The sequence below is a fragment of the Gossypium hirsutum genome, chromosome D12 (assembly GCF_007990345.1).
Source record: "Gossypium hirsutum isolate 1008001.06 chromosome D12, Gossypium_hirsutum_v2.1, whole genome shotgun sequence".
NCBI lineage: Eukaryota > Viridiplantae > Streptophyta > Magnoliopsida > Malvales > Malvaceae > Gossypium > Gossypium hirsutum.
The window spans coordinates 30,461,619-30,470,726 of record NC_053448.1 but is presented as its reverse complement, the minus strand read 5'-3'; the positions used below and the strand labels follow the sequence as shown (position 1 = coordinate 30,470,726).

Below are 9,108 nucleotides of genomic sequence, written 5' to 3'. Positions count from 1 at the left end.
TAATATGCATGTGTATGAATAAGCTATGATATGATTTAAATTATTGAATGTTAAAATGTTAAAATGTTTATGATTGTATAGTAAGACTCTATAACCCTAATCCGGCGACGAAGATGGGTTAGGGGTGTTACAATTCCTACTTCCTCAAAAACTATGAAGAATTAAAAATTTTAAACTATGATGGATATGTGGAAATTCATGCATAACCAACAATAAGCTTATTGGAGATATGCAAAATTTAGAGATGATTCCATACGAAATACTGTTAAAAATATCTCGAACACTTTGTATTTAAGCAATATTCATGACTCGCCTGTCTTTCTTGCTATCCTACCTAGTGTTTAGTTTTTATTCGTTAATTTGATTTCAGAATGAGGAGATTGCTTCTTTTTAAAGGGGGTAAGGCCATTTTGCATAAAAATTTAAATTTTGAAGTATGTTTTATTCTTTTCCATATAAGTATGCTGAAATAAATGAATGTTTAGAAAGAATTTTTGTTCATAAGTTAGTCTAAATGCAAGCATGATTTTTTATTTTATCTGATTTTTTTATGTTATCTTGAGTTATGGAATGCTTGTGTATTCTTAGGTCTTATTTAGCCTTTTACCATGAAAAGTAAACTTGTTTTGAAATAAACATGCATGAAGGTTTAAGTTCTTAGAATTGACTTAGTAACTTTCTTGATGCGAAATCCTATGAGGCATAAGAATCTAAACATAATTTAGGCATATTTTGTTTGGATCGTTTAAGCCTTTCAAGCCTACCTTATAAATTTTGAAGCTTGAAACCTTAATTTAAGCCTTAAAGCATATTTTATTGTTATTTACCTACATTACTAGCCATGCTACCATTTTTTTCAATTCTATATTATTTTTGCACCTATCTTATTTATACTTGTCTTGGTGAACAAATATCAGGGAAAATTTAAAAAGATGTACATGTTCTTCATATGTTTTTTTTTAAATCTCTATTCAAATGTCAAGCAGAAAGAGCAAAATAAATACTCAAAGTATTGTGAAATATTGGGCATATGTTTCAAATTTAGGTTTCGAGGGGTAAAAACTTATTAGCAGGAAGGATGTACCTCGAATTGATCCAAGGGAAAGATAAAGTTAAGATTACTTAACCTAAAATTCACTTTTTTTATCCCTACCTTAAGCCTAGCCCTATTACAACCTTACAAAAGACCTATTGATTTGAATGAATATACTGACTACATTAGTGGAGAGGAAGTGCTAAGTTCAACATATGAGGACCATTAATTAGACCTTGTGATTACGTTGTTTGATTGATAAGGAAACTTTGATCAAATGGTGAAGGTTATGTATGATCTCGAAAAGCATGCACTTTATAACTTTTGTTAGCATTTTCCCGCACTTAGAATAAAATTTTGAAATAATGTTTGCATATGCGTGACTTATCAATCAAAAGAGTTTGTGAGCATGATTTTTTAAGCATGGTTTTGTGCAAAGATTGATGCTGCTTAATCTTATTGCAAAATTGTCTAAGTAAAAGTTGTGCTTTACTTTAAACATTACTTGGAACAAGTAATGGATAAAGTTTGGGGGTGTGTAAACTTCAAATTGTATAGGGTTTTTCTAGTCGTGTTTACCACCTTTTTACTTAAAAATAACATTAATCCCGAGTAATTGTTAATGAATTTAGTGAATCTTGCTTAAATGTCAATCATGGACATGAATTTATGAAATATGCAAATTTGTGCTTTATCATATGAATTTTGTGCATAAATTAAATCATTGTCATGTTATTTATTAATTTTCTACGTTTTAATAATGCAGTGGGACCATGAGGTGATATAATATGGAGCTTAATATAACTTTTTCATGGACATGAAGAAATCCACCCTACTTGGACAACAAATCCATCAAAGTTGGGTCATAAGGATGTTAATTTGACCCAGTTAAAATGATGTTACATGATGGACATGTCTGGTTATTTATTGGGTAATGAAATCTTCCAACAAGGGTGAGTCAATCCCAAATTTGACACAAGCCTGTGGCTGCCCAAAAGTCCGCTTTGGACAATTATTTGGAGTTCCTTACACTTTGAAAATCATTAAAAATTAGCACATGAAGATTCCTTAAGAAATTATCCACTCCATGGCTAAATTTAGCATGATTCCATGCTTAAATCAAACAACTAACTCACCCTCATTTCCACTTGTTATGGTGGGCCATTAATTGGAGAGAACCAAAGGATCTTTGACGCCATTTTTAGTAAATTTAGCCACCAACCTCAAGTATAAACACCACACTCCTCTCACCTTTTTATTCATCCCTTAATACCTAAAATCATCCATCATTCCTTAATTCATTACTTATCCATTCATTTTTCTCATTTTCTTCTTTCTTTCCACTCCTACCACCCCATATTTTCCTTCATTTTTAGCTAGCAAAATTGTGATAAGGTTGTCTATTGGTCGGAAACCTTGAGGAGCCATTAGCAAAGGAGCAACACGAGGATTGGAGGTAAACATCTTTATTTAGAGTTTATGAGACTACTAATTTGAACAAATTTTATTCTTCCTTTACTTTGTTATTTTAATTTAATCATGTTTGCAATGTGTTTAATGATCTTGTAATCAACAATGGTTGCTTAAATTTATTAAGTTAGGATGATTGCATTTATTCAATAAAGTTTGTTTAAATCCTGTTTATAGTGTTTGTGGCTCAGTCGGTTATGTTTTCAATAAAATTTCAAGTATGTATTTCATTCATACGTGATTGGATGCATTTGAATTAGCTTAGCGACCCTTATCAAACGACGGCTAATGGACACAATAATTGTAAAATGCATGCTTAATTTAGATCCTGATCCGACTAAAGTAAAGGTTCTTAATAAATTTGACGAGCTCTATTATCTTCCATAATTTTTAGATTTATGTGATTAAATTATTTCAAACCTGATCAGTCTCTGGTACTTCACATGAATTCTAAGAAACCCTTAGTTTAATATGGTTAGTAAAATGCATATTTCACTAAGTCCAAGATTTTGAAAGGACTTAATTTGGTTTCAAAGCTCATGGAAGATCAAGTTTCCATGGAATGTTTTCCAAACACTGTCAAGCATGAGAAAAATAAACTAATTTGAATAGTGTAACTAGCCTAGCATATTCATGTTATTGATTGTTGAGATTGTGTTTTTGCTGCTAAACTCATCTAATACATTTCATTTCATACTTTGATTTTAGATTAAATTGCATTAGGGGTCATCTACATTTAGATAATTTACATTAGCTTAAACATCATCACTCAAAATATTGTGTTTTACTCAACAAAACGTGAACTTTAATTTTACAATCAATTGATTAACATACACAGTCCTTGTGGTGAAAATAACTCTTTTACTTGCTTTATTACTTGATAACGACTGTGTACATTTGCACAAACCTAAGCTTTACGTAGACCGACAACCCCTTATTGACAGAACATGGGAACTCATCAAGATATTTACACTTAACTCATTTTCTTTTACTTTTAACATCAGAAATCTCGAAATAAAACTTTAGCATACTTACTTTAACCAACTAAACCGAGCTGCTCTTTAATAGCTTAGTATGTAGTGTTTTAGATCCTACCTTAACAAGGGGCATCTCAGAGCCTAGATCCATATCTTCAACTCAGCTTGAAGGATGAGAGTAATTCTCTTTGTTTGTCTTTTTTTTTATATAAATAGAGATTACTTCTTGAAAAAAATGATAGAAAGGTTCTCCATTTCTTACCCGAGCTACCTTGATATTTTACCTTTGTCCCTATGGATATTTGACATGCATCCCAGTCCTATCCCAATATTGATTACGCTCGCACTTGACACATGAAGAGCATCAATAGGGTGGACAACACTTAACCATTTGAAGTAACACTTAGTTTACTTATTAAGTTTAGAGATCGCCCAAAAATTGAATGTTACCTTAATTTTAAGGAAATCTTGTTCAAATATCGCGGTCTCAAGAAAAGGAAAAGAGAAGATATTTTCTTATTAACCTAGAAAAGATATTTTCTTCTTAACCTATCTTAAACACTTAACTCAACCCAAATCTTTATTGAAACTTTTTAATCGTACATCAGTCATTAGGTGGTCTTATCCAAATCTACAATTTCAAAGAAAACTAATCAAGCACCTACCTTTGGTCCTTAACTATCTCAGCTCTCGTTTGGTTGGTTCCTAACTATTTTTCCTTACATATTGACTAGCTTAAAGCTAACCTTATATTATACTCTACACTATTGACTTAAACTCATATCATAAAGATCATTCCCCTTATGTATAATGGAGTCTGCCCACTCTATGTGCCAACCTAGTGTTTGCCAACATCAATGCGTCATAGGCGTACTCAAAGGGTTCTTATACTTAGTCTAGTTCTAACACTATACATATTCAAAACTTATCTCGTTTGTCTTATTTCCCTAAATAGTATCTAGACACCAAAGCTTCATCGGGCGAGGTGTTACAATAGCATAACACGCATTCTATTTTCAACATTCACTCATACAATTACATAACCATCATACTATACTTTTCTAGCTTTGGCATTTTCCAACATCAATGCGTCATAGGCGTGCTCAGAGGGTTTTTATACTTAGTCTAGTTCTAACACTATACATATTCAAAAGTTATCTCGTTCGTCTTATTTCCCTAAAAAATATCTAGACACTAAAGCTTCATCGGACGGGGTGTTACAACAGCATAACACGCATTCTATTTTCAACATTCACTCATACAGTTACATAACCAACATACTATAATTTTCTAGCTTTGGCATCATTATTCAATCAGTTTCTACAAAAAATTTTTATATGAAAAATATTCATACGAGATTCAGCTTAGAACTCGCATAGTTCTCACCTAAGAAAGTCCAAAACTCCAGATCCATACTTCAATCACGCGTAAATAAACATCAACTACTTCTACAGAACATGAAAACCCATTAAGATCTATTCATATACCCCTTTTCCACCATTTCTAACATTAAAAATCCCTAAGCAAGTCCTTTTGTCTTTATCTTATTGATTTACCGAATCTAACAGTCTTACCTTTCACAACATAACATGTAAGGTCATAAATCTTACATTGACATTAAGTAATAACCAGTAAAGATCCAGATCTACAATTACAGCTTAAAGGAGAAAGAAATATTGTAGGTTCTTTAAGTTTCAGGTAACAATACTTCTTAAAGAAGGAAGAAGTAAACCTTCCAGTTTTTCTAACTCGAATATCTAAATATCTAACCTAAGTCCTTGTTGGAACCTAACACATGCTACAAATTGTTACCACCACCTTTATAAATGGTTTACAACTATGAAAACCCAATATTTTTATATTTTTCTCTGGTTCCACTGTTCGATTACTTCATAACCAATTCATTTAGATCGTGACTAAATGAACTGGGCGTACAATACATTCGGCGATTACCCAAGTTACCCAAAATCCTCAATACTCTTACCAATCTCCTCCTCTTAATGACTCAATACATGCCATAAAAAATTCTTTTAATATGCTAACATATACTATACACCAGATCTATACGTAAAAAACATAAATTGGACGGATATTACTATGCCACTCAGATTACGTTCGGTTTACTCGTCAAATTTAGGTCTCGCTAAAATAGGGTGTCTCATAATAGTTCATAACTTTAACATGTAGAGGAATAAAACATACCTTGTCATGGAGTAATCATTGATAAAATCCAAAATTTCAACTTCAACTTGAAGGAGGAAGAAATATTGTTGGTTGTTTAAGATTCAAATAGCTGCACTTTTCAAGAAGGAAGAAGAAAACTCCCCCTTTTCTTTAGCTTGAATATATATAACCTAAGTTCCCATTGGAACTTGACACATGTCACAAACTTTCAAGATTGCCTTTATAAATGGTTTACAATAATGAAATTCCAATAAATATTATTTATATTTTCTTGGTTTGTCCCTTCGCTTCATTCCCAACCACCTCGTTAAAGCGTAATTAGCAAAATAACTAAATGAATTGGGCACATGATTCTCTCAACGATAATCCTTACTCACAAAGTTTTAAATACTTTACAAATCTCTTCTTCTTTACAACTAAATACATTCTGAGAAAAATCCTTGCACAATATTCTAGTTTCTACTATGCGCCTGATTTGTACCCAAAAACAACAATTTGGGTTGATAGATTAAGTCTTACATATAACTCTCACTCTGCTCACCAGAACTTATGACCTACCAAAACTGAGTGTTACAATGGCGATTTCACAAGCTTCTAGAAACCTTTTTCATCTTTGATCTACCGTAATTTGGTGTAGCAAATTATACTAGTTTTCACACTATAGATTCTTAAACATAACCATTTTAGTTAAGTTTTAATTACATTTTCGTAAGTTTAGGTAAGTTTAAAAAAATGTGTAATTTGAGTCTTTTTTTTTACCTTAGGGACCGAATGAGGCCTAAGGGTGAGCTAATACACTTTATGAGCGTGTAGAAGATTAGTAGAAGGCATGATACCTAGATACTGGTCCCTCAATTGCAATAGGGAGCATTAGATGTCACAGCATAGGGAGCAGAATAGAAGAATTTCAAAAACTGCCTTCAATGTCGCCACACAGCTTGAGGATATTGCGACATACCCCAGAAAACACCCAAAAATTGAGCATACTACCCTTATTGTCGCGACGCAGGACCTAGTGTATAGTGACATCAACTCTATATGAGAAAAAATTATGAGCAAGTGGCGTTTTGATCTACACAATCAAATATTAAGAACGAGGATGGCAACTGACGTAGGGTTAAGAACGTCGGCCACCCTACAGTCTATAAATAGGCTCATTTAACACATGTTTTGTGCACCTTTTCATATTGTATAATTTTCTCTTTAGATCTAGTCTTTAGTTATTCTTTTTTCTTAGGTTTTAGGTTTTGTTTCCATTTTTGTTTTTTACTTTTGATGGAGAAATCAGATTTGAGAAATACTATCAAACTCTATAAGGATTCTGCGCTTAATCTAAATACAAATCAGGCTTCGTTTAAACTCTATTTAAACTCTATTCTCTTAAACTATTCTTTATATTTATTCTTTCTACCAAGTTTATATTGTTTACTAGACCTGTGAAGAACTAATCCTCTTGTGGGGATTCACGAGTGGAAGTGTGAAAAATTAATCCTTTTGTAAGGATTTCTTAACGAATCAAATATTTAGGAAATGAAAAACCTAAACCCTAAGTCTTACAACCCTAGAAAGTCATTGAGGTTGGAATTAACCCAAATTTGGTATGGCTTATCGGTGAACACCTTAACCCTGAACCAGTCTGGATTGTGAGGTCAGAAGATAAGTAGTTCTAGTTGACTTAGTATTTCTGTGGAAGATCGGAAGATCCTGCTGGTGTATTGACCAGTTGATGGAGCAATAAAACTTAAGACGATAGTTGTTAATGACTATTGAAGTGAGCTAATCACCCATGCCTAGATTTGATACATATTTGATAATTTTATTTCTCGTGTTTCATTTATTTACTTTCTTTTATCTCATTTCTTATTATTTTTAGTATAGTTTATCAAAACCTTTCTTTTAATTTTTTGTACTTAGATCTATTTATGTTTAGATTAGAATTAATTTAGTGCTCACCTCCCTTGGCTACGATCCTTAGAGTACGCACCTACTCTGTTGTAACTAGATTACAACTTAACCCGTATACTTGTCGATACCGTCTTTTCTATATTGTGAAAGATTTATACTCAGGACATTGGTATGTCTAGAGGCAGTTAAGTTGTCAGTGTCGTTGCCAAGGAGACAATGTCACTATATAAATTTTAATTTTTACATATGAATAAAATAATTAGGAAATTTTTAGGGTATAGATAAGAATTAATTTTTCTTTTTTTCTACTAATCTTGTCTTTTTTGGTTTAGTGTATGACCTATGAAGCTAGTTAGAGATCTAGAAAGAATAATCCGAAAGAATCGTCGACAGCCTCAATAGCAGTAGCAACAACCAATGCAGAATCCATTACCTGCTGGAGGTAATTTACCACCACGCGAGAATCCACTGATTGACAATGCTAACAATAAAAAACTAGAAGCTCCACCGCCACCAACACCACAACTACTTACAAATATAAACATGGCATGTAACGAGAGGACTCTAAGAGAGTATAATGAGGCCAGCCATGACGGCCAATAATTTCAAGATTAAGCCAACCAGGATCCAGATGATATAGAATAATTTGTAGTCTTGAGGAACAATGATTGAAAATCTCTGTCAACATCTAAAACGGTTCCACCAACTTTGTGATACCTTCAAATACAATGAGGTCACTGATAACACTATTCGTTTTCAGTTGTTCTGCATTTCATTAATCGATAACCCCTTTTCTTCGTTAGATTCGTTAGCACTAGGATCAATCACGACATTGGACAAACTCGTAGGGAAATTCCTACAGAAGTTCTTTCCCATTAGCAAGACGGTCTAGCTAAGAATGGAAATTTCGATGTTTAAACAATTAGAAGGGGAAAGTTTTCATGAAACATGTGGAAGTTTTAAAACATTGATTTAGAGATTCCCACACCACGAATTGCTTGAGTGGTTAAGACTACAAATTTTCTATAATGGGTTGGATGTGCATTCAAGACCAAGATTAGATGGAGCAGCAGGAGGCCCACTAATGAATAAAACGTACAAGGATGCGTACGAATTAATAGAAAGTATGGAAATGAATTCCTGCTAGTGGCGAGTTGAATGATATACATATGGCCAAAGACCATCTATGATGAAGGCTATCTAGGAAGATAACATATATCAGCAATTAGTGGACAATCGATCGAATAGAGGCTGAGAAGAATGAACCGACTGTCTATACAGGAGACAAACCACTCTTCCACTATATTAACAATCCCACCGAGGGTGTGAACTACATCAAAAATAGGGGTTAAAATCCCTATTCGAATACCTATAGTCCTAGATGTAGATATCACCCAAATCTGAGATGGGGAGGAAACCTATTAGGAGGTAAGAACTCTAACCAAGTTAAAAGCACTAACTATCAACCTCCTTATTTATAGAAACCTGGGAAAAGGGCTAACCCAAATGACCATACTGTATGTGGTCAACGTCTGGATA

The 9,108-nt window shown here is 33.1% G+C and overlaps 1 non-coding gene across 1 annotated transcript; it reads right to left on the bottom strand.

The window, feature by feature from the left end:
* Positions 1-8,459: 8,459 nt before the first annotated feature.
* On the bottom strand, positions 8,460-8,565 carry LOC121224845 (small nucleolar RNA R71). The gene has a single exon (XR_005922588.1). It is a non-coding gene; the product is annotated as a small nucleolar RNA R71 (small nucleolar RNA).
* Positions 8,566-9,108: the final 543 nt, after the last annotated feature.